The sequence below is a fragment of the Acinonyx jubatus genome, chromosome F2, assembly GCF_027475565.1.
Source record: "Acinonyx jubatus isolate Ajub_Pintada_27869175 chromosome F2, VMU_Ajub_asm_v1.0, whole genome shotgun sequence".
Classification (NCBI taxonomy): Eukaryota; Metazoa; Chordata; class Mammalia; order Carnivora; family Felidae; genus Acinonyx; species Acinonyx jubatus.
Window position 1 is genome coordinate 35,216,587 of NC_069394.1, and position 26,297 is coordinate 35,242,883.

The 26,297-nt window shown below is 41.5% G+C and overlaps 1 protein-coding gene across 4 annotated transcripts in view; it reads left to right on the forward strand.

Moving 5' to 3' along the window:
• NCALD (neurocalcin delta) overlaps window positions 1-26,297 on the forward strand; it is a 393,861-nt gene that overhangs the window by 101,006 nt on the left and 266,558 nt on the right. For all 4 annotated transcript variants that reach the window (XM_053208637.1, XM_053208638.1, XM_015078032.3 and 1 more), the window contains exon 2: window positions 23,383-23,435. The gene's annotated coding sequence lies outside the window, so the exon portion shown is untranslated. The remainder of the gene's footprint in view (window positions 1-23,382; window positions 23,436-26,297) is intronic.

The window sequence follows — 26,297 nt, forward strand, 5'->3', positions numbered from 1 at the left end:
ACCCCAGCCTGATTTAGTACAACATATGTAGCTTTTTCCTTTTTCTTCGTCTTCTTCTCCTTCTTCTTCTTCTTCTTCTTTCTTTTTTCTCTCATTTTATGTCTATAATGGTGACGGAAAACAGCTGCTTGCTAACCTTCTAACATTTTGTCTTTTATCCTTTCAGTCCAATTACAGGTCATTTCCTAATGGTCTCAACTCTTTTGACTTTTCCTTCTCCAAGCCCCAAATTCTCAGCCTTCAATTATTTTTATGGCATTTTGCTCACATCCAGGTTTTCAACCTGGGACAGCCTATTCGTGTTTCATCGGCAATGCTGATACTTGTGACTGGAATGAGCGCAAGTGGCTGTCGCTCTATGGGAACAACTACAGAAACTGGCAGGAAGAACACCAAAAGGACCCCAGTAAACAAAACCCAAGCTCTAAACCCTTCCCTGCTAAATAAGAGTTTCCAAAGCTTCAAGTTGTATGAACTATTCTCCTCTCATGGAAATGGGTAAAGAACTCATGTGAGTCATATACTAATAGGAGAATCCAGTTAATTGCCCACAATTATCTAAGGTAAAGTTAAAATAAGAATGAGCAGATGTGACTGATGTGACTTCCTTCTGTGAGAGGTGCATCCATACTTTGCTGTCAACACACTGCTGACAGCAAATCTAAGATAAATATCAGGAGATATTTTTGTCGGGGCGGCATTCTGCCAGAACTCATGGAGAAGGAGTGTGGTTGTCTCCTTCACTTGTGTTCACTTTGCCCATCCCTGTGACTGTGTCCAGGTCCTCCCCGCAGGGATGGAAAGATCAGAGAAGCCACGAAAATTTTTACTGCTATCACTGCCATTAGATAGCTGTATACTCTCTGAGCCTGGCGGGTGTTTAAGGCTAACTTTTCCCCCCCCTTGGATGTTTTTGTGGATTTTTCAGAACTTATCCACTCTCTAACCCCCACTGCCACCCCATTTGTCACCCTAATCATTGGGACCCTTTCATCTGTAGCTGCCTTGATGCGGATGACATACTCTTTCTACTCTGGCTCTTCATTTACTCCTTCTTCATCCCAAGGAACCTGGAGTCATCTCCAGCTTTTGTCAAGCATCCGGGAGACCCTACAAGACAGGACCTAATGTGACTTCATACCAACACTCCTGTGAGTGGCGCTGTCTCTACCTCGTCAGGGGAAACATGTAGGCATGTTCTGTGTGGATGGGCTCTGGGTGCAGCCCCACCCAATTTCCAACACAGATGCTTCTCCTTGAACTTGTGTTCGCACCTCGGGTCTACCTCCTGCCCTGGAGCATTTTCAGTTCACCGTGACTTCTGTAATGCAGGAGTCACATGTCCAGCTCTCTGAGTGGTCCCATTGAATTTCACTTCACCAGGCTTGAAGTGAGAATAGACACCCTTGCCCCTTCCCATGGGTTAACATACAGCTGTCTCCGAACACATCCTCACAAATCCTTTTCTCTTATCTCTGACCTTGATATTCTTGCTGTAGTTGAGGGGTTCTGTGTCCTCTGACTAGTTCTTGGTCACTAACTTTGAAATTCTGCATTGAGATTATTATCTCTAAACTGAGAGGAAATTTTCCACTCTGACATTCTGTTATACATATAATGAAAAGACTAACTCTAGATCAAGTTTTGCTGGGGCAAAGTGTTCTCTCTAGGGATGTTAGTTGGGAATTCCTCCCAGGGAGAAAGGCATTTACAGACCTTCTACCAATAGGGAATGCCTTGAGTAGTGGAGCTTGCTGCTAAATGGTTTGAAATCCACCCTACCATAGTAGGTGGTTGGATTTTTTTTTTTTTTTAATTAGAAAGAGGAAACAGTTTTCTTTCATCAAGATATCAAGGGTAATTGGATGCCAGCAGCTGAGGCATTTCTTCTTGATTGTGGGCTTTTGTGTTTAGGCTGCCGTATTATTCTAGACTTCCTTTGGACTTCTGGCCATGCCAACTGGAGAATTTAGAGCTCACAAATCAACTAGAGTGGCAATTTTCAGTAAGTTTTAGTTGCTTTGACTTTTTCTTTGAGCTCCACATGTCTTTGCCTGGAGGTCTGCATTCCTTGGATCAAATTGGCTCTTGTAAGAGCCTCCTACCCTCTATCTAGGTCAGGGGTCATTACCAACTAGTGGCCCCAGGGTCATCCATGGCCCACTTGTGAGATTTTTGTTTGGGTGTTTTGTTCGGTCTGCACAGCGTAGTAAAAGGCCAGTCATGTAGGCTTGCTCATTTTAACTTAGATTATACACTGTTCCTGTGTGCTGACTGCACACAACGTGCAGGCATTTGAGTTTTCTTCCTTCTTTTTGGATCTCTTAGGATGTCTTCCAGTATGAATTAAGGTAAAGCCTCTGACATAAAACCAATATGCCTTTGTGCAAATGGGAGGTAAAGCAAAATGCTTTCAGCTACAGTTTTCCATTTACTTTATCAATGATTGATTTGTTGTGGGGGAAGAGGAGTGATGGGGAAGTACTGAAAAGATAGAAAGGGGACACCAGGCATGCCTCTCTATGTGGCATGACGGCTGTACAGGTGACGGCTGGGCACAAAAGAGGGGTATTTATAACAGAGAGAGAGAGAGGGAGAGAGAATTAGATATTTACCCAGATGCTCGCATCACCACCGCTCCCCCCGCCCATACACACACCAAGAGTTCTTTAAAACTTAAATTGAGAAATTAGTAAAACAGATGAGACATGACCAGGTAGGCTTTTGGTCAGTGGTACTTTAATGGGACAAAAGCCACACAGGGAAAACATACCTTTAATACCCTTGAGTACTCTTTGAACTAGAAAGTGTCCTGTTATGAGTCTGTCTCTGTGTTATGAAGGTGGGTACACCAGGCATCTCCCCTGGAACAGTCCCACTGATGAGGCCACTATTGTCGTTATCACCTATGGATCTGGCAGCACCTCAGGAGGCATTGCCAGGCTTCCTGGGTCCACCCCAACTGGCCAGAAGAATTTAGGGGTGACGCTTTTAATGGTTTTACTGTAACCACGTCCACTTGGAAGGAACACCTGCTGGCCCTGATCACCATGGCATGAGACCATAGGCAGCCAGCCCATCTGTGCTTCAGAATGCAGATGGCACAGGCCGTGTGAGTCCAGTCACAGTGGCAGGAACCCACTTGTGTCAAATCCAGAATTCTGTTGCAACCAGGTTCTGTTTACAAGGCTACCTAAGGAAGCCATCACACTCCTGCTTGCCCCTGGATCTATGGTCCTTTCTGGGGAATGCAGAAAACTCATTCTTTCTTGCGTGTGCTTCCCCCATTCCACTCAGGACATGTGCTAGAGGGTGGGGACCCATTCTTTCCCCGCTTTGGGTTACCCTTCTCCAAGATGACACACAAGCTCACTGTTGTACAACCTGGTAAAACCTTAGGCTGCGATTCCTGCAGAATCTTATGTTGGGAAGAGAACAAAGCTAACTTGGCTTTCCTAGTGTGTTTAGATACTACCACGGATAGCGGTAACAATAAATACTTGTCCAGCGCTTACCTGGAGCTGGACTTTATGTAAAATCATTTAATCCTCAAAAGCCTAGGAGATAGGAATTATTGTATCCCTGTTTTACAGGTGAGGAAACTGAGGCACAGAGAGGCTGAGGAACTGGCCTGAGCTCACCCAGTGAGTAAATGGCAGAAGAAGGATTCAAATCCAGGAGGCCCGGCCTCTGAATCTTTGTTCCTAATCACCACTGCCCGAACTTGCTCAGATTAATAATGTAATAGTCAGATGAGATTGATCTGAAAGTTAAATAATCTAAAAACTATTATATAAATACCAGTTATTACTCCCCTTGGGGGTGAGTGTGATAGACGTGAATTCCTTCTGAAGACTGGAAGTATGAGAGAGAACGTCAGCATGCGTTCTGACAATGTCACAGGTGGTCATCGTATTAGTATTCTGTTGCCGTGTAACAAGTTGTCACAACTTAGGAACCTGGGCTTCAAACAACACAAATGTATTATCTCACAGTGTCTGGGGATCGGGAGTCTAGCACAGGCTAGCTGGGTCCTCTGCCTGGGGTCAAGTTAAGGTGGCAGCAGGGGCTGTGATCTTGGAGGCTCAGGGTCATCTTTCCAGCTCACTGCTTGTTGGCAGGATTCATTTCCTTGATGTTGGAGGACCAAAGCTTCTGTTTTCTTGCTAGCAGTTGGCTGAGATCACTTTCAGCTCCTGGAGGCCACCTCTAGTTCCTTTCCAAGTAGCTCCCATTGGTAGTTTGCAGCACAGATGTTTGCTTTCTTCAGGCCAGCTGGAGTGCCTCCTTCTGACTTCCCATCTCTCTGGTTAGTGGATGGAGTGGCTCTCCCGTCACCATTAGCCATGTAACATGACCTAATTGAAGAAGTGGCTATATCATCATATTCCTAGGTTCTACCCACACTCAAGGGGAAGCAGTTATGCAAGGTGTGTGTACCTGGGGGTGAGTCTTGACAGCCGTCTAGAATTTTCCCTTTATAGTCATTGTGGTTGTGGAGCCCATGAGAGGGTCTCAGCAACATTGCTAAAGTGAAGTATGAGAAGATTGTGAATGGGTTACTAATGAATATGGATATGTCGCCAAATACAAATAGTATTCATGTGCTATTCTGGTTAGTGCTGCAGAATCTGGAGCCCGTGTACTTGGGGCCTTTAGGGGCTTTGCTGCCATGAGAGCGGTCAAGGTCACCAAATGCGCGGGGGTGAAGATCAGCCTGGTAGTTTGCGGACTTGATCCTGGTGAAAGTTGAGGCAGCAGCTCTTGGAGGCTCCAGGGCTCACCCAATTTCTTACAGAGTCTACAAGCCCCACACAGACTATTCCACAGTAACCATTTCTTCTCCAGAGCAGAGATTGTTGAGAGAATATAATTACTTCCTCTGTGCCACTGACCCGCACGTAGTTGTTTCCTTTCTGTAGAGTGTGGGCAGAGTCTGTGTGGGAAGGTGCTGGTTTAACTTCTGTCACGTCTCACTTGCTCTTTTCCTGGGGCAATTTAAATCTCAAAAGTGATTCAGTCAGGAGTCACCATGGAGGAGCTCCAGGGTCAGTCTAGTACAGCGAGGCAAGGGCCGGCAGGAAATCCCAATGAGTCACGGGCCAGAAGGTTCTATACTAAGCAGCACTGTCCTCACCAGGCTGGGCATTTTGTTCGTGAAGTTAAATATCTGCACAGATATCTAAATTCAGATGACTTAGGGGTGGAGGTGGGGAATAAAAAGACTTTATTTGGACACAGGTTGGGTGCTTTAAAACTTTGAGGGTTGAAATTAAAAAAATCTTTGATGTTATTTAAAAGTGCTATCAGTTCAGATCAGGATACTTGGTTCTTTAGTTGTTGTTGTTGTTTTAATTTTTATAGTGTTTATTTTTGAGACAGCGAGGCAAAGTGTGAGAGGGGCAGGGGCAGAGAGAGAGGGAGACATGGAATCCGAAGCAGGCTCCAGGCCCTGAGCTGTCTGTACGGAGCCAGACGTGGGTCTGGAACCCACGAACCGCGCGATCATGACCTGAGTGGAAGTTGGACACTTCACTGACTTAGCCACCCAGGCGCCCCTTTTGTTCTTTAGTTTTCATGAAGATTTAACAACAACAACAACAACAACAACAACAGTGTCTCATGTTCAAGTAGGAGATAAACAGATGTGAAGTGTGTAAGTCTATTCCAAGCAGTCATGTCAAAAGTTGGGTTCCCTTAAAAAAATAAAAAATTAAAAAAAAAATTGGGTCCTCTTGGGGTGGCTGGGTGGCTCAGTCAGTTAAGCCTCTGACTCTTGATACTGGCTCAGGTCATGATCTCACGGTTAGATTAGAACCTGCTACATTGTAATACTATATAATGTTTCCTTTTATTAATGGTTGCAGAGAATTCCATCTTCTGGGTGAGCCATAATTTATTGAATTTATTGGGTGTTTGATATTTGGGTGTTTTCAATTTTTTCTTGTTATAAATTATGAAACTCTTACTCATTTTTGAATGTGTTCATTTTATGTACTTTTTAGTTAATTTTTATTTGACTTATTGTTTTACTGAAGTATATACTTGCCATACAATATTATATTAGTTTCAGGTGTATAACATAGTGATTCAATATTTATATGTATTATGAAGTGATCACCATAAGTCTTTTTACAATCTGTCACCATACAAAGTTATTACAATATTATTGACTATATTCCCTATGTTGTGCTTTATAGCGCATTTAAAAAATCATTTCTTCCAGGAAATGAAGTTTCTGGACCAAAATATATGAATCTTTTGGGATGCCTGGGTGGCTCAATCTGTTGAGCATCTGACTCTTGATTTCAGCTCAGGTCATGATCCCAGGGTTGTGGGATCAAGCCTTCCATCAGGCTCTTCTCTGAGTGTGGAGTCTGCTTTGGATTCATTCTCTCTCTGTCTCTCTCTCTGTCTCTCTCCTTCTCTCTCTCCCCCTCTGCCACTCTCCCCAACTTGAGCTCTGTCTCTAAACAAACAAACAAAACCCCAAAAAACCCACACCAAAATGCATGAATCTTTTAAAAGTTGTTATTTATTAGCAAAATTAATCTTCTGAAAGTTTATACCAATGTACATTTCCACCTGCAGTACTAAGAGTGTCTGTTTCCGCTTATCCTCACTTGTGAAGCCAAAAGTAGTGTCTTACGTTCTTTTGATCGGCATTTCTTTGATTACAAGCTAGACATTTTTCCATTTGTTTATTTGCAATTTACATTTATTCCTTATAAATTATTGCTCTTTTAAAAAATGTTTATTTATTTATTTATTTTGAGAGAGTGAGAGGGTGTGGAGGAGGGCCAGGCAGAGAGAGAGAGAGAGAGAGAGAGAAAGAGAGATAGATAGATATTGAAGGAGAATCTTAAGCAGGCTCCACACTGTCAGCACTGAACCCGATGCGGGGCTCAAGCTCGTGAAACGTGAGATCATGACCTGAGCTGAAATCAAGAGTCAGATGCTTAACTGACTGAGCCACACAGGCGCTCCTACATTTCTCTTTTAAAGTGACATTAAGTGCTTCTTATCAAATCACATTGGATGCATTTAACACCAATGAAGATGAAGTTGGTGAAGACAGTTGCCCAAGGTGTGTATAACATGCAGCAGAGGCAGCAGCCTCAGGGAGTCGAGTTTCTGTGCAAAGTTGGTCCAGCCTCTGATGTTCCATCAGAGATGTTTTGTCATAGTGTCTGGGTTCTTCATATTCTTTATTATTATTGGTTTTTGGTTATGCAGCTATGACAACCGTATGAATTTGTGATATAAATAAATAATGTATTATGCCCGTTATTCAGGGAAAGGTTGCCATGAATGTTTCTAGCAACATTGCAAGAATGAGGTCTTGCCTCTGCACCTTCAGAAATCACTTTGAATAGATAGGTTTTTGCCAGTGAAATTTCATTAGTGACCATTTTCGTCCTTGCATTGTGGCAAATATTATGACTATCTGGGAGAGAATCTTCTGGTTTATTAAATTGCGAAGTAGTCACCTAATGAGAAACTGTCAGTAATCTTGTGAACATGTGGTGGAATATGTAGTTTTAAAGGCCTGGATGTGCAACAGACCCCAGGAGCAAGCAGGATTCATTGTTTTAATTAGTTTCTGAATTCTGCTGCCTTCCCTCTGGCCACTCTGGTTGCTGAGTGTTGGATATCAACAGCACTTGATATTCTCCTGACTTTCTTTATGCAGATCTGGCTGTCTCATGGCAGGCTAAAGCATACTTGATAAAAACATGTTTGTAAAACAGCTGAAAGACACGTAACCTTTGGAAGATGAAGGGAATGTACTCCACACTGGAGAATACACCCAGAGCAGTGGGTAAAAGTTCAACATCGTAGATTAATGTAAGGAAGAACCATTCATTCATTCATTCATTCATTCATTCATTTCATTCACAAGAAGTGCCCACCCAGAGCGTGGCTCACCATTTGAAGACGGTCACTGGGATTCTTTCAGCAGAGATCCGTTGATCAAAAAATAGAGGTTTACTGAATTTAAGGTGAAAGAGGCGTGATCCATGCCCAGGGCAAGGCCTTTGCCTGGATTACTTTTGAGATCATTTTCAACTCTGAGAGTCTACAATTGTGTCAGTTTTTGAAAAATCCTGTGACTGCTTATCTAAAGTAGTCAAAGCCACAGAAACAGAAAGTACCGTCGTGGTTACCAGAGGTTGTGGGGAGGAGGAAAAGGGAGTTGTTATTCAATGGGTATAGAATTTCAGATTGGCAAGATGAAAAAGTTGTAGAGATCTGTTTCACCATGTGAATATGCTTCACATTACTGAACGGTGTGCACTTAAAAATGCTGAAGATGGTAAATTTTATGGGGTGTGTGTGTGTGTGTGTGTGTGTGTGTGTTTTAAGCACAACAAAACCAAAACAGAACAACCAGGTGCCTACTCTGAGTTTTGCCCTAGGCCAGGAGCGGTAAGGAGCACAGAAGTAGAAGACAGCCCCTGCATACACTTCTGCTGTTACCAAAATGCCTGAGCAGGAGCCCAGGCCCCCACATGTGCCGGCCATGATATCATCATTGCTCCTGCCACTGCTTCTCCCTTCTTCCTGTTTTCCGTTCTCCTGCTAGTGCCCCAAATGAGAGAACCCGGTAGGAAGGCAGGGGCGAGTTAGCCTGAGAAATGTGGTGTGTTGTCAGAGGAGGGCACAGAGAAGAAAGAATGTGGAATTGAGTAAGAGCAGGACCTATTAGGCAAAGTCCCCCCTTTGTCTCCTCTGAGCCATACACAGCCTTCTGCCCCCCTATAAACTTACACAACAGCGGCTGCATTATAATGCTGCTGCGGATGCGACTATCCCTTTTGCAAATGAAGGCATACTCATTCTTTCCCTGATAAGGGAGGTGCCAAGTTCCACAGTCAGTGCATCCGTATTTGGATGATGTTAATTTCTTTTATAGGTTAGCCAAAATCCCATTTATGTTATAGCCTGGAAAACTAACTTGTGGAGTGAACTATCAACCAGCGTTCCTTATAGGATGTAGGCAAAAGGAAAAAGGGGGAAAGGATTTCTATATGCAAAATTAAGGAAGAAAATAAACTTAGTTGCCACAGTTTCACTCTTGTAACTGATCATAAGCAATAATTGATACGTACGCATATATCAATATTGATATATATGTATTTATATCTATAGACATAGGACCTACATTACATATCTGTAGCTGTGTATTTTCCGTCTTTCCTTATCTGTTTCCATGTTTCTTTCCCCCTAACTAGTTCTTTGCTTTGTAGATCTCTTTTTCTGGTGGTTGGACACAAATCTTTCTTCCTGAAGAGTCTGCCCTTAGTCATCCTTCCTTTATTGGTCTGGTAAAATCTTCTATTAACTTTACTACTAGACATGGAAGCAATAAATGGAACCCCAGAGAGTCCTCTGGATTACAGACATGCCTCTGTTGTTTAGCAACAAGCCTATTTCATCTTGATAATTGAGACCAATCACCCCAGTTCATACAGTAGAAATTTTTTTTTTTTTTTGGCCATTGGCTCAATGGCATGAGGGGTCTAAAATGACCAGGGGGCAGTCTTAAATTGAAGTTCAGTGGAATCATTCTTGTGGCCGCAATGGAAATATTTTTCCTTGAGAACTGATAACTCTAAACCAGCAGAGCCCCAAATCTCAGGGGCAGGAAACAAAATTGTTGTGATTAGCTTATTAGGTGTAGTAATAAAAGCAGATTCTCCAACATTAACCTTTGGTTCCCAGATTTAACGTGTTCTAGTTATGGAAGAAATAACGTCCTGTATGAGCGGTTGATTCAAAGTGTGTACTGCATCCTGTTCAGATAGTGCCATAGGGGCGCCTGGGTGGCTCAGTCGGTTGAGCGTCCGACTTCAGCTCGGGTCGTGATCTCACAGTCTGTGAGTTTGAGCCCTGCGTCGGGCTCTGCTGACAGCTCAGAGCCCGGGGCTTGTTTCGGATTCTGTGTCTCCCTCTCTCTCTGACCCTCCCCCATTCATGCTCTGTCTCTCTCTGTCTCAAAAATAAATAAACGTTAAAAAAAAATTTTTTTTAAAGATAGTGCCATAAACTTTCAAGGTATTATCTCCCAGTTGGTAAGGGAATTGAGGCTTCAGTAAATGGTTCCACCATTCTGTCAGGCCAGCTGTTCCTGGTGATGATGGAGTATGTGGCAAGACCATAGAATTTCATGTTCCTAAGCCAGTTGCTGAACTTCTTTTATGAGAAATTGCCTTGGCCAGAAGAAATATGAGGGGGATTATGATGGAAAATAAGGCATTGTGTAAGTATTTGGATGGTGGCACTTGCAAAAGTGCCCATATCCAGAATGGGTTTACTCCAGCGAAGACAAATCTTTGTCCCCTCCATGATGGAAGGGAACCAATGTAAATCAACCCCCATCAGGTGGCTAGAGCTCATTGTTGGCTTCTGCTGTTGGGGAGTTGAAAACTCAGTAATGGTAGGAGTCAGATTTGCCTTGGTCAGTCTGTGTGTAACCTGCTTGATTGCTGCCATGGACACTGTAAAGAGAAGTCCTGGGGTAGCTGGGAAAAGAATGCTGACTGATGTTCTCAGAATGTGTTATCTTGTCTACCTGCCTGCCCTGTAGTAGATGCTCTTTTATGGGAATGCACATGGGTTATGGATATTTCATACCCTTTGCCCATCCCAAAAGGTCATCCATATACCTACTCCTCAGTCCTCCTTTTAACCAGTGTTTTAATTCTGTATTCCCTCTGAATGTCTGGCCAAATCGTTAACCACTATTTATGAGTTACTATAGATTTGTACTTCCGGCCATCTTTCAGTCTAGAGAAAGTGGATATCCAGAGGTACTGCAGAGTTCTACCAACTGGGAAGATTTTTCTTTCTCCACTATTTTTTCAGGGCCACATCTATTTCCAGTGAGTGCTGGTATATAATGGGGAATCATCTGTAAAATATGCCCAAGTCATTTTTTTTTCAACATCAGCTGATTCTAGGGAATTCCTCATGAGGCCATTGGTGTAGGCTGAGAGAAAGCAGTGTAGCAGGAGGAGGTGGCTGTGGAAATCTGAGTCACCTAATCACCTAAAGGTAATATTGTACCTTTAGGACATGCTACAGACACATCTTACATTTCACTTTCACTCGGTGACAGTGTGGCTACACTTACCTGATTTTTATGGATCAGGTGGATTTTGGTGGATCAAATGACACAGTTAATTTACGCTGGGCAGTTCAGGTCATGTGGTCATCAGATGTCCAAGGCCAGAAGTCCTGTCTCCACAAGAGCCTAGGAACTGGCTTTTAAAGGGAGAACTCAGCAGCTATTTCTCAGAAGGAGAAAATTTGCAGAAGAGGCTGGTTTTGTTCCAAAATGTTAGTATTCTAAGTTGTGATTCTTATATAGGGTCTGCCCCTGGCTTGTTACACCATACCTTCTTGTACATGGAAGATGGGCTACAACAACTTGGGGATTGCGGGGAGGTTCATTGGAAATGGAGGCCACAGAAAGTTCTACATATCAATGAACATATCTTTCTTTTAAAGTTTTCTTAGTTGGGGGTGCCTGGGTGGCTCAGTCGGTTAAGCGGCCAACTTCGGCTCAGGTCATGAACTCGTGGTTCGTGGGTTCAAGTCCTGCGTCGGACTCTGTGCTGGCAGCTTAGAGCCTGGAGCCTGCTTTGAGTTCTGTTGTCTCTCTCTCTGCCCCTCCCCTGCTCATGCTCTGTCTCTTTCTGTCTCTCAAAAATAAATAAACATTAAAAAAAATTTAAAGTTTTCTTAGTTGAACCATATTCCTTTTTAGTTGACACTTTCTAGTATTGATCATAGAAATGTAGTGAGTATATTTTAACTCACCTTCCCCCAATAGGAATCATTGCCTTATTTACCTATCACACACCACCCCACCTCCCCCCCCCCCCCCAAATTTGGAAAATACCGGGTGGTTCTTTAGATGCTTTTTCATGCTTCTAAGGAGTTTGCTGGACATTTCTTTCTTCTTCTTCTTCTTTTTTTTAAATTAAGCAACTTTATTGTAAAACAAAGCACAGAAAGACACCCCCCTTCCAAATCAAATACATAGCTTAATAAATACCCATAAGGCTAAAACATTCGTAATGACCACCCAAGTCAGGAAATAGAAATTTGCCTCTCACCCCAGACACCTCTTCCACATGCCTGGTTTCAATTATAGTCCTACTTTCCTTCATAAGTGACCATTATTCAGACTTTTATAGTAATCACCCAAATGTGTATCCCTAGAAAATGCTTTTTAAAATATTCACTCATTTAAAAAATTGATGCACCTTTCTTTTAATATAGAGTCCTGCTGCATCTTTTTCTTTTTTGTATAGTTTATGCGTGGATAAATCCAGCCTTCTGACCTTAGTAGAGTTGCTCATAGTGTGGATTTTGCCGCTTGCATACTCCTGAGACATTTCACTGTGTTCCTCTGTCTTCCATATTTCCTGCAACGTGGTAGCTGGATTTCAAGGTTTGGTTAGATTCAGATAGAATTTTTTTTTTTTTTTGGCAGTTTTAAAGGAGTGTTCAGGAAGTGTGTAATATCTGCCTGATCCCTCTTTTTGTAAACTTAACAATTGTTGATGCTCAGTGCTTAGAATTACTTATGTCCTGGAGTTGACATTCTAGTTTAGACTTTTTTTTTTTTTTAATTTATCAGGTGGAATACTTTTATAAAGAATTGTTTACCTCCCTCTATTTTTTGGTCACTCAGTGGTATATAGTTCATATAATAGGAGAGACAAGAAAAATATTTGGATCTTCTTGTTTATCAGGTTTCAAAATAATGAATTTGTTCCCTTTCATCTTCCAAAGGTATATATACGTGTGTGACCTTGTGGATGTAAGCATTTAGTTACAATTATCATTTTGCAAGCTCAAAGCCCAGTGGCAGCCTTTTCAAGTTGGCTCCTGCTTACTTTTCCTGGGTGTCCTTGTAGATATAAAACTCCATGGATCGAAAATTCAAGAACTACTTCTCTCGATCAACCTTTTCTTCATTCTTTTATGGCCTCAGCTGACCAGGGAATAGTGTTTGTAGAACAGGGCACGCCCTCTATAGAAAGAGCATATGTGCTTTCTGTTTACAAATATTCTGGGCTTTGTGTTTAGAGACCAGAGCACTGGCTTCCTGTCGGGCCATTCTCTCTGGAAATGAGATTGCTTTGCTGAAAAGATTTGATATTAATAGTTTTCTCTACAATAACATATTCTTCTATGAGGCATGTACTCTTGTCTAGTCAGATATCTGGGATAAAACTAAAAATGGTCAAAACACTGTCTTAATTTTTCCCCGGTAAAATTCTCCATGTAATCCAATGCATATCTATAAATTAACCTTTGGGAAAAACTATAATTAATCTTATTAAATGTGAGATTGCCTCAGGCTTTTTTGTGTGTGGGGGGGGGGTAGAAGAATTTGCATTAAAATTAGCTTTGCCTTCAAAACATAATTTCCCATCTTCAAAGGAAATTTATCACATCCCTCCCCTGTTGGTAACCTGCTTTTCCTTTGGTTCAAGTGCTGTGCTTTCTCTTTTCATCTTCTCAAGCTTGGACAATTCTGAACATTTTAACTCTCTCGTTTCTGTTTCTGTGACACTGGCTTTCTGGCCACAGGGCTCCTGAGAAAATTTGCCAGAAGTAATACTTGACCTAGCACACAAAAACAGAACCACCCATCAGAAGGAATAAAGGTGGTTTTGAGAAGCTTATGACATCAGTCTGTGACAGTTTTTTTTTTAATTCTATTTTTTATTATTTAAAATTTACATCCAAATTTAGCATGTAGTGAAACAATGATTTCAGGAGTAGATTCCTTAATGCCCCTTACCCAATTAGCCCATCCCCCCTCCCACAACCCCTCTGGCAACCCTCAGTTTGTTCTCCATATTTATGAGTCTCTTCTGTTTTGAACCCTTCCCTGTTTTTATATTATTTTTGTTTCCCTTCCATTATGTTCATCTGTTTTGTCTCCTAAAGTCCTCATGAGTGGAGTCATAGGACTTTTGTCTTTCTCTGACTGACTAAATTTCACTTCGCATAATACCCTCCAGTTCCAGCCATGTAGTTGCAAATGGCAAGATTTCATTCTTTTTGATTGCCGAGTAATACTCCATTGTATATATATACCACCTCTTCTTTATCTATTCATCCATCGATGGACATTTGGGCTCTTTCCATACATTGGCTATTGCCGATAGTGCTGCTATAAACATGGGGGTGCACGTGTCCCTTCGAAACAGCACACCTGTATCCCGTGGATAAACGCCTAGTAGTGCAATTGCTGGGTCGATTTTTAGTTTTTTGAGAAACCTCCATACTGTTTTCCAGAGTGGCTGCACCAGCTTGCATTGCCACCAACAATGCAAAAGAGATCCTCTTTCTCCACATCCTCGCCAACATCTGTTGTTGCCTGAGTTGTTAATGTTAGCCATTCTGACAGGTGTAAGATGGTATCTCATTGTGGTTTTGATTTGTATTTCCCTAAAAGATACTTTCTTTAAATTTTATTTATTGAAATAAAATTGTTGTTGCCTGAGTTGTTAATGTTAGCCATTCTGGCAGGTGTAATGTTGTATCTCATGGTGGTTTTGATTTGTATTTCCCTGATGATGAGTGATGTTGAGCATTTTTTCATGTGTCGGTTGGCCATCTGGATGTCTTCCTTGGAGAAGTGTTTATTCATGTGTTTTGCCCATTTTTTCACTGGATTAGTTGTTTTTTGGGTGTTGAGTTTGATAAGTTCTTTATAGATTTTGGATACTAGCCCTTTATCTGATATGTCATTTGCAAATAGCTTCTCTCATTCTGTGACAGTTTTCTTTTGGTTTATATCATTCTTATTTGCAGACTGGTTAATACTTATGGGTGTTTTATTGTAGAAGATTGTTCTACAAAAGATCTATCTGATTCTTAAGTCTTAGCTTGACTTAGGGGGCCTTCATTCTTTAGCTTGACATTCAAGGCCCTCTGCAGCCTTATTACTGTCCTTCTCAAAAACGCTCAGTGACTCTCTGTTGCCTATTGGACTGAGTATATACTTTTCACTGTGCTTCCAATTTACCTCTCTAGGTTCATCTCTTCTTTTTCCTTTGGACACCCCTTCAGATCAGCTACATTAGATTGCTTCAATTTCCCTGGTAAACTCTCATGCTTTCCTACTTTGGCCTTTGCTCATGTAATTATTTCCATTTGGAATGGCCTTCCCTTCCCTTCCATCTCTACGTACAGAAATACTATTCTTGTTTTTAAGACCAATGTGAAATGGCCCTCCTTCATGAATTTCTTCCTGATTCCTCCGAAGAAATTACTTTATCCTACCTTTGAACTTCCAGGCAATTTGTTGATGGCAGTTGCTTTGTATTATTTTGTTACATAGTTAAATGAACATTGTTGTTGCCAGCATTTTATGTGTCTAATATACCCACTCCTGGAAAATAAATAGGATGACCATATATCCAGATGTTCCCAAGACAGCTCCAGATTTCCTGGGACAGCCCCAATATATGCTGTGTCCTAGCACCCTGTCTGGTTAGCATCCTCTTTCACTCTGAAAAGTATCTTCATTTGAACAATAAATTAAGCAGGCATTCTTGGAATAAATAACTGGAGGATTGGGGCTGCATCATGTTCATGTTTGAATCGTGGTCATTTATCAGGAGGGGAGGTATAAGGGCAAAGAAGAAGGCAGACTGTCTTGTGCAGGGGCCGCTGTGCTGAGGCCATCAGGAAATGCTCAAGAGGTTACCTTGATTCCTCCAGGGCTAGTCCTCCTCCAGGCACTGCCCAGAAGCTCTTACTTTTCCATCAGAAAGCTGCATTCCCTGAGGGCTTAGTAAATAATTGCTCCCAACAAGAAGGGCTGTGGGTGTTGTTTCCCCCTCAGGTCAGTGCAGCGAGCGCTTATAAGAATATTTGGCGTTGTGGGGGATATTTAGTGCACATGTGAAAGGGCCTTTATTTCCTTACCTATTATTTATTTATTTTTCATTCGTTTTTGTTTTTAAAACCAACTGACAGAAAAGTTGACAGAATAGTACATAGTCACAATCTCATTTTGCTACACGTGCTTTCTCGTTCTTGCTTGTTCCATATATACACACATTGGATCCAGTTTGTGTTTAAGCAAGTTTTTTCTATACATGTGCACATTCTTTTCTGACTCACTTGAATACAGGTTGAGAATACCATGATACTTCACCCCCAAATACTTCTCAAGTGAATGGGGACATTATTCCACATAACCGCAATATCATGATTATACCCAAGACAATTAACAGTAATTCCTAAACCACCTAATACACAGTCCCTGTTGTGTTCTTAAATAGGTTTTGGAGCCATTGTCTCTTCCACCTCTTTTAATCATGCATAGTCTCTCTGCCTGCGTGTTTGTATGTGTGTGCACGTGTGTATGCACAAGCAACACATACCGTTAACATGCAGTGTTTGAAATTCCGCTCCTCTCCCCCTCAGAGAATTTTGCTTTTACCCACTAAGTTTCTTCTTCCTCCTTGATTCTCTAAAGATAGTTCCACCTTTGCCAGATTTGCTCCCTGCTTTGTATAATTGAGGGACGAACAATCTGAGATGAGTTAATGGGTTGGAGTAAAGGAGAGGGGGGAGGAGAGGTGGGGGCTTTGGAAGTTGGTCCTGAGGCTTTAGAAAGGCCAAACTTCCTCCCTAGAGCCCACCCAACCCAGTAGCTTGAAGATGTGGGGACTCGGGGAGGAGTGAAAGGAGCTTTTTGCAAAGCAAGTGAAGCTGGCAATACCATGAATTGGTCTAAAAACTTTTATTGTGTGCTAGGCACTGTGCTAGCCTCTGGGGGTAAATTTTGGATCTGAACTGTCTCTACCTCACAGAGGTCAGTGTCCATGGAGGGTGATGGGTTTGGAATTAATAACCACGATAATGAACACGTAACCGTTGGTTGTGATTAAGTGCAATAAGGGAAAAGAAGAGTAGGCTGCCTAGTATGCAGCAGAAGAACCAGATTTTCTTTTGAGAGGTCAGGGAAAGTCTCTCAGAGGAAATCACACTGACCTTGACAGCCAGAGAATGAGTTCATGTTAGGCAAGTGGAGAGTAGTTAGGAAAGGGCCTCAACATGTACCAATGGCTGCCTGAAGGAGCGAGGCAGACCCTACAGAGGGCTGGGACACCCGGATCTGAGCAGTGGAGAAGGAGGGCAGTGTCAGGTGAAGAGAGAGGGAGCGGATGGACTGCATAGGCCCAGGGAGGAGTTTTCATCTCCCAAGAAGCAGAATTGTTAGATGGACCCTTTTGGAGGTGGGATGGGGAGGAGATGGTTGGCTAGGACACAGAGACCTGGATATCACAATCAGTGGAAAACTAAGCAGTTGTGACCAGGTTGGAGCACATGGTGTGAGGGGGGACACTATGCTGAAGTTTAGGTTCTTTCTGTAAGTAACCCATTGAAGAGTGGGTATGGACAGGGAAATGACATGTCAAATGTCATTTATCTTTGAAAAAGATAAATGTCGAGGATGGATGAATTAATTGATGACATGAAAGGCTAAGAGACTGGGGCACCTGGGTGGCTCAGTCGGTTAAGCGTCCGACTTCTGCTCAGGTCATGATCTCACGGTCCGTGAGTTCGAGCCCCGCGTCGGGCTCTCTGCTGACAGCTCAGAGCCTGGAGCCTGTTTCAGATTCTGTGTCTCCCTGTCTCTCTGGCCCTCCCCTGTTCATGCTCTGTCTCTCTCTGTCTCAAAAATAAAAATAAACATTTAAAAAAAAAAAAAAAAAGAAAGGCTAAGAGACTTTGAAATTGTCCAGTAGATAGAGGGTGAAGGCTTGACTTGGGGAGTGACAGTAGGGACGAGGATAGGAGACCGAGACGCTCAGCAGGTGCAATCTATAGAACTTGGTTATTAATGAGAGGAGTATTAAATGATGTCCAGTATCCTGGCTTGTGTGATGAGTGGAAAGGGATAGCAAGAAGGGGACCAGCTTGGGCAATAGATGATGAGTTATATTTATCCCTGATAAGTGCTAAGTGCTTGTGGGAGATCCAGCCTGATGTCACCTAAGTAACTGATTAGCTAGTGTTTTCTGACATTGATGAAATTCTCTCTGGATATTTTTGATATGTTAACATGGTTTTTATTGAGAGAGCTGGAAGCATGCAAACTACTTATAAAGGAGTGCTTGCATTTTACAACTGACAGATTGCTTTATTCTGAATGGCCCATGACAGACTTATTTTTTGTACTTAAGAGACATTTGACTTTGTCACAGTTTTGAAAATATGTTATTTTTGGTTTGTTTAGATGGTGGGTTTTCAAAAACAGTTAAATATTACAACGAGGCTTGCTGCATTTTGTTTTGTTTTGTTTTGTTTCCCCATTCAGTTTCCCATTAAATATACAAGTCTAACATCTGGCACTCTTCTTTTTAAGGACTCTGGAAAAAGAGCTGCAAGGATTAGACTTAGCACTTGACAAATCATCCAACTGTAATATTTTCATCTAGAGTTGAGTCTGAAGCTGACTGAAATGGCCATGTCAGGAACGGCACTGTGTAATGTTACAGAGGAGAGGAGCCACTTAGGAGAGTTCCTAATATGGTCGGGGCATTCTCGAGATGCATGGAATAACCCATTTGTATGGTATCATCCACGCTGGGAATGCAGCTATAACATGTCAAGTGACAGGCTCCACAGAGCATTTCTTTTCTGTTATTTGTCAGACTACAGCCCGTTGGCTGATAATGGCGTTTCCTCTTACATTGCTTCATTTTTCAATAGCAAATCCTTGGACTCTGAACTGGAAAGTCTCTTTTCCAGCTTGAAAGTCATATAGTCTTAGGGTTGGAAAGGACCTCAGTAATTCTCTTAATCCAGACCCCTGGTATTTTTGCACATGAGGAAAACGAGACACAGAGAGGTGAGGCAATTTGGCCACAGTCAATCAGATAATTATTGAACCCTCCAGCCCACCTAGACTCCCCCTTTCAAATGGGCAGAATGGCAGCCTCCCTCCTGCTTTTAGTTTATTTGCCAGAAGTTAGTCTTTTTTCACATCATGAAGCCACTTGGAAATAACCTAACTCGTTTGAAAGAAGAAAAGATGTGGTTTTCTCAGAACACGTATTTCTGTTTTTTTCCAAATGGGTTTTCATTCTAACTCAGCGTGACTCTCCTCTATTCTGAGAGAGCTTTCACGCCACTGTGTGACATCTCTCTAATGGCTGTCTCCGCCCAGCTGGACATCTGTAGAACAGTTTCAGCAAAACCCCATGCCCTTTGGAGCATGGCATTGCCTCGAAATTCCGGAAAGGACAGATGCTAGAAACTGGACAGCACCTTTGCCTGAGTCCTTAAAACAGGTGATACCAGGAACTTCTCTAGAACACCCACTGATCAAAATGAGACTTTTGAAAGGATCCTTGATTTCTGAAGTTAGAAATCTCACACTTGTGTCCTAGGACTGAACACCCCTGTGACTCCCGAGGCCTGTAGCCTTCGCCGCTGCTGGAGGGCGGGCGTGCGGGGGGCAAGGTGGTACCTGCAGCCTGGCCCAGCCAGGGAAAGCAGGGGAGATTTGAAAATGAGTTGTGAGTGAGAAGAGGGAAATAACCCATGGGGTACTTAACCATTTACTGTCTCAGCTTGTGGGGAAAGGCTGTGGGAGCCCCATGCTCAAGAACCACAATGTCTGCTCGGTCCTTTCTCTCTACACTTTCTCCCCACAAAATAATCTTCTGGTCTGGGTGTGGGGTTTGGGGGCTGGAGCAGGTGGTAAACATTGCTCTGGCTCTGTTGTCTGTGCTCTGAGACTAAGTGCTGGGCTTTAGAAAGCCAAAAGCCTTTTCTCTGCTCCTGCTGGAACATCTCATCTGTGAGGTCTTGGATGCTACAGGATCCTCCTTCCGGAAAAGGGGAGGGTCTCAGGGGCTAAGACGAGGAGGAGGAACATCAATTTACTAGCTCCAAACGGAATCCCACTACATTTGTAAGAGCTCAGTTAAAGGAAAACAGGGACTGCTTAGTGTGATGTTCTTAATATGAGCTGTTTCCAGGAGCAGCAAATGAGTGCTGTTGTCTGGGCTAAGCACACAGAGGGATGGAAAAATGCATCCTGGTGGATTATCCTCAAATCTTTGAAGTAAACAGAATTTTTTTATTGCTGTTATAAAGCTTAATTCTGTACCAGAATGGTCACAGAATATTAGAATTCTATGGGAACTCAGAGATGACATGTGCTGGGTATTCTCTGCCGTCCCCAAATTCTCTGTCATCTCCTTCTCAACATTGTTTTCAGCCTTGGGATGCTCATCTCCAGGGATCACATCAATGGGCTTATCTGCCCTCTGGCTTCTCTTCGGATTTGGTCAATAGGAGGTACCTACTTTATCCCTTGGCAGTTTCCTTAACCCTGTCCATGCCCTGTAAATAATCCCCTTCATTAAAACGCCCATCCGAGTGTGTAATCTCTTTCCTCCTGGAACCCTGACTATGACCATTTTACAGGTGAGGAAACTGGGGCACAGAGACGCCCACTGGCTTATTTGGTGGTGTCTCTTTTTTCCTCCTTTTCTCTGCCATTGATGAGCCTTCACAAATTGAGACCCAAGACCCTGGAATACTGGACTGGGGATGAGGAAGCCCCTGGCACTATAGTCTGCTCTGCTCTAATGTGATGGCACGTTTCTAAGAATTTTCCTTTAACTTAAAAGTGGTGTCCTTAAAAATGATATTTTACATGGTATATGCATACCATGGAGTAGTACTCAGCCTTAAAAAAGAAGGAAATCCTGTCATTTGCAGCAACGTGGATGAACCCTGAGGACATTATGTGAAGCGAAATAAGCCAGTCTTGCATGATTCTGCTTAATCAGAAGTGTCTAAAGCAGTCACACTCGTACAGCAGAAGCTAGAGTGATCGTTGCCAGAGGCTGGGGGAGGTGGAAAAGGGAAGTTGCTGTTCAGTGGATGTAAGTTTCAATCATGCAAGGTGGACAGCTTCTAGAGATCTGCCGTACAACATGGCACCTATAGTTAACGGCACTGTATTATACAGCTAAACCTTTAAGCGGGCAGATCTCTTTTTTAAAAATCATACACACAGAATAAGAAGGGGAAAAAAAGTATTTTAATAGGTAAAAAGTTAGAGGTTAAAAGTAGTTAGGGCGAGGGCACACCTCGGGGAGGACTCTGTCCATGAGGGCACGGCTGGGCTGGTGGAAAGTCAGGAATTGCCTTCTTCTTCCAGGGTGGAGGCAGCTGTGCCAGGACCTGGCTGGTGGAGTGGGGCCAAATTTGCCCCCTGCCTTCCCAGGCCGGTGCCTTGAGCATTCATTTCCATACTTCAGTGTGTGAGAAGTCAAAATTTCTGATCATGCTTGTGTGTGTGTGTGTGTGTGTGTGTGTGTGTGTGTGTGTGTGTGTGAGAGAGAGAGAGAGAGAGAGAGAGAGAGAGAGAGAGAGAATTTGCATTCTTCCTTTTATTGACTTTTATTCCTTTTATTTATTTGCATTCTTGCTTTATTGACTTTCCTAAGTTCTCTGAAGAGTTTTTTTTTTAACCTCTCATGTTTCATTGCTTCTGAGTCGAGTTTTATTTTTCTCACATTTTGAGACTTTGATACCGGAATGTGTCTACAACCAAATGCATCTTTTGTTGCAATTGGTCCGGTGGTATTTGTGCTGTAGTTGCATTGCCTGGGCACGTGTGAACTTGGTAGTTCTGGTAGCAGGAGAAGACAACGGAAACCCCTTGTTGTTTCAGTCAGCGATCCATTTGATGACCATCTGAGAAAGGAATGTAAGTCCTAGGTGTTGACTGAAATCTCCTGGCATCTATTAGTAAGATCTTCTTGCCAACACCAACACTTGTGGAAAAGCATCCGAAGCTCAGAAGAAGATCCCAGATACAATACTTGAACACTTTTAAAACATGCTGCATTGCTGGGGCGCCTGGGTGGCTCAGTTGGTTAAGCGTCCGACTCTTTGATTTCTGCTTAGGGTCATAATCTCATGGTTCGTGAGTTAGAGCCCCACGTGGGTTTCGGTGCTGACAGGGCGGGGCCTCCTTGGGATTCTCTCTCTCTCTCTGCCCTTTTCCCATGTGCATGTGCATGTGCATGCATTCTCTCTCTTTCTCAAAATAAATAAACTTAAAAAAAAGGAAATGCTGCATTACTAAAGGCTTTGGTGGCATAGAGGACAATATTGTGTGGGAAAACACACTCATTGGATATTATGTCAACTGTCATTTGAAGAGTGGCTTCCGACTGAATGCCTAAACCAAAGTAAATTTGCATACCTAACCAATTTATTTCACTTACATTTTCATACTCTCCTTTTTGATGGGTATAATAAAACTCAGGTCTTACATAAGTCTAATAGAGACTTTCAATAAGTATAAAATTAAAGTTCTAAGTGTTAGTATTGTATCACAATTTAATTTGCAGCCAATTTTTTTCTTACTGTTCTTTAAAACAGCATTGTCTGTACAATCAGTGAACCTTAACAATTGATGGTATGTGGTAGTGAACGAGGAAGTCTGTTAAATTAGCAGCATGAATCAAAAGATGAGTTAGAAAGCTCAGGAATGAGGAGGGAGTTTAGTAATTCTTTTACTCTATACATATTTATTGAGTTTTTACTGTGAGACCAGTGCTAGGCAAGGCATAAGGATATAGCTGTAAACAAAATAACTGTGATCCCTGGGCTCACAGAGAAGACGAGATATACTGAGTAAGTAGTTGCATGCATGATGTTAGAGAAAAGTGCAGGCTTCTTGGGGAAAGTAAATAGAGGAACTTAAGATAGTCAAGGGGAATGGATGGTCTGGCTGAAGAAGTGACACTGGAGTGGAGAATGGAAGGACCAGTAGAAGTTAGTCATGTGGAGGTGAGTGGGGAAGGGGGAGGGAGTGGGGAAGGGAGAGCCGTATGTATAAAAGCAGGGAGGTGGCAACGAAGGAGAAGCTGAAGGAAGTCCAGTGTAGCTGGAGCACAGACAGTGGTAACAGAGATGAGACACAAAGCTAGAGAAGTAGGTGGGCAGCAGATGATGAAGGGCCTTTAGAAGACATGGCAAGGAGGTTGGCCTTTATCCCAAGAGTAAGAGGAAGTTGTGGGAGGGGTTCCAGGAGAGGTATAGCGTGCCATGCTCAAATTTTAGAATTGTCATTCTGGCTGTTGGGCAGAAATGGAGTGCTGTAGGTCGAGGGCAGATGAAAAGAGTATGGTAGTAGTCATCCTCACTTGACTGGGGGAAGGAAGCCGGGATGGGCAGAAGTCCAAATGCTGCAGGGGAATCCCGGAGCGAGTGGTATTTCCCGTCGTCGGTTGCATTCCTCAGATATTACATCCTTAGTTCCTGGTAACCTAAGACAATAACTTTATTTGTTTTTGACAGAGTGACTTCTTCTGACTTGAGCCTACGGTGTGCTTTGAGAAATCTGCCACCAGGTAAATATAGAATAAGATTTTTCAGATTTATAAGCCATACTTTTCTCCCAAGAATCCCTAAGACCTAAATCCAACATCTTATTTGAGCCTTGCCATAGCCTTCTGAGTCAGGTGCTGCTTTATTTTCATCTTGCACATGAGGAAATTAAGGCACAGGGAGGTTAGGCAACTGTATCAACATGCACAAAGCTGTTTATCACAGCATAAATTATAATAGCCAAATAAAGAGGAAAGAATCTAAACATGCAACGGTAGTTAAGTTGTGTCAAATCAATTATGGGACATAATTTGATGGTGTTACTTTAATAATATTCTTTATCAGATTAAGAAGTTTCTTTCCTATTCCTAGTTTGTTCAAAGTGAATTATTTCACCTGCATGTTGAATTTTATTAAATGCTTTTCTAATCTACTGAGGTGATCAAATGATTTTTATCCCTTGACAAAAATCTTGTTCATGGTAATTTACTTTAATTAATTTTAGGATGTTAAGCTAGCTTGCATTGCTAAGATAAAACCAAACTTGATCATGGTGCATTATCCTTTCTATACTCAGCGAGATGTAGTTTGCTAAATTTTAGTCCCAAGATTGGCCAAAATTTTCCTGTCTGGTATTTTCCTCTTCAGGAATGGTTTTCAAAATATTAGAATTACTGGTTCCTTGAAGGTGTGATGAAACTTAATGATGAACCAGTTTGGGCATGTTGTTTTCTTTGTGGGAGGAATTTTTACCCTGTGTTTTAACTTCTGATTTATCTAGGTCTTCTATTTCTTCCTGAGTCAGTTTTGGTAAGTTTTGTTTGTGGCTCTATAGACACATTTCTGTTGGCTTTGTATGCAGGAGGGGAATTTCTGGGTCTTGGGGTAGGTGTATGTTCCACTTCAGCAAATACTATCAAAGAGTTTTCCAAAATGGTTGCATTAATTTAAAAATTTAACTGCCAATCAGGAGTGTATGATAGTTCTTAAATGTCTATATTTTTGCCAGTACAAGGTATTTTCTGTTTTTGTTGGATTGTTTTTTTAATTTAAGCTCTGCTGGTAGGTGTATAATATCAAGTTGTAGTTTCAACTTGCATTTCCCTGTCGACTAATGAAGTTGGGTACATATTCATATATTAATTGACCATTTGTATATCTTGTTTATGAAAATCCTTTTCAAATCTTAAAAAAATTGAGGTGCTTATTCAAGTCTTTTGGAAATAAAATTGGGTTGTCTTAGTGAATTGTCTTTCTTATTGAATTGTAGACATTTTTAATAATAAGTGTTCTGGATTTGAGCCTTTGCCAGGTTATATATATTGTAAATATCTCCTCTTTTTCCTGTGGTTTATCTTCCAGTTTTTAATGAACAGAAATTCCTTTAAAATGATATAAAGTATTCATTTTTTTTCTTTTGTGGTTGGCACTCCTGTTCTATTTAAGAAATTTTGGCATTATTCCAAGATCAGAAAGATGTTTTCTGTTTTCTTCTGAAAGCTGTATGATTTTATTTTTACATTTTGATCTATAATACATCTGAAATTGATTGTATTGTGTATGATGTGAAGTAAAGGGTCAAGATTAATTTTTTCTATGTGGATACACACTTGACCAGGCACATTCCTTTTGCTGTAGTACTATTTTTTTTTTAAGTTGAGAAGCTTTTTTTTTTTTTAAATGAATATTTATTTATGATATAGTTGTCAAGTAAGCTGTCTGTAGTACTATCTATTTATTTATTTTGGTTAGGCTTACTGAGTAAAATTCACTCTCTTGAAATTTATGGTTTAATAAATTTCAACAACTGTATACAATCATGTAACCCTGACCACGGTCACAATGCAGAGTATATCCAACATCTGAAAGAGTGTTCCTTTGGACTCTCCTTACCTGCAGCCCTTGACAACCGCTGATCTGATTTCTGTTCCAGGGTTTTTCTTTTCTCATAATATGTAAATCAAGTTGTCCAATATGTAAACTTTCATTTCAGGCTTCTTTCATTTAGCATAAAGTCTTTGAGATTCCTGCCTGTTTTTCCCGTATCAGTAGTTTGTTCTTTTTTATTACTGAGTAGAATTCCATCGTGTGGATGTACCACAATGTGTTTATCCATTCACCAGTTGATGAGCACTTGGGTTATCGATAGTTTTGGGCTATATTAGCAAAGCTATTGTCACTGATTAATGGGTCTTTGTACAGATTTATATTTTCATTTTTCTTGGGTAAATTACTACAAGTAGGATTATTGGATCACGTGGTAAGTATAGCAACTGTATGCTTAAAGTTATTTAAGAAAAATCCCTCTAGCTGTTTCAAAAGTGACTGTGCCATTTTGCATTCCAGTCAGCAATATAGGAAGGTTTTAGTTACTCCACAGCCTATCAGCACTTAGTATCAGTCTTTGTAATTTTAGCAGTTTGAGTTCGTATATAGTAGTACCTTCTTGTAGCTTTAATTCTCCCTTCCCTAGTGATTCCTAATGTTGAACACCTTTTCAAGTGTTTCTTTGGCGTCTGTATATCTTTGGTGAAATGTCTGTTCAAATCATTCCCCCATTTTTAAACTCCCATTACCTATCTTTCTGTTATTGATCTATAATCGAATATATTGGGGATACAAGCTTTTTATCAAACATGTGCTTTAGAAGATCAGAAGTTTTTAATTTTCATGAAGTTCAACTTAATCAAAATTTTTTCTCTTATGGGTGTCAGGATTCTAAAACCAAGAATACAAATATGTTCTTGTTTTTTTTTTCTAGAAATTACATAGTTTTAAGCTTTACATTTAGTTATATGACACATTTTGAGGTAATTTTTGTATCTGGTGTGAGGTAAAAGTCAAGGTTTACTTTTTTATATGGACATCTAAATTTCTAGCACTAT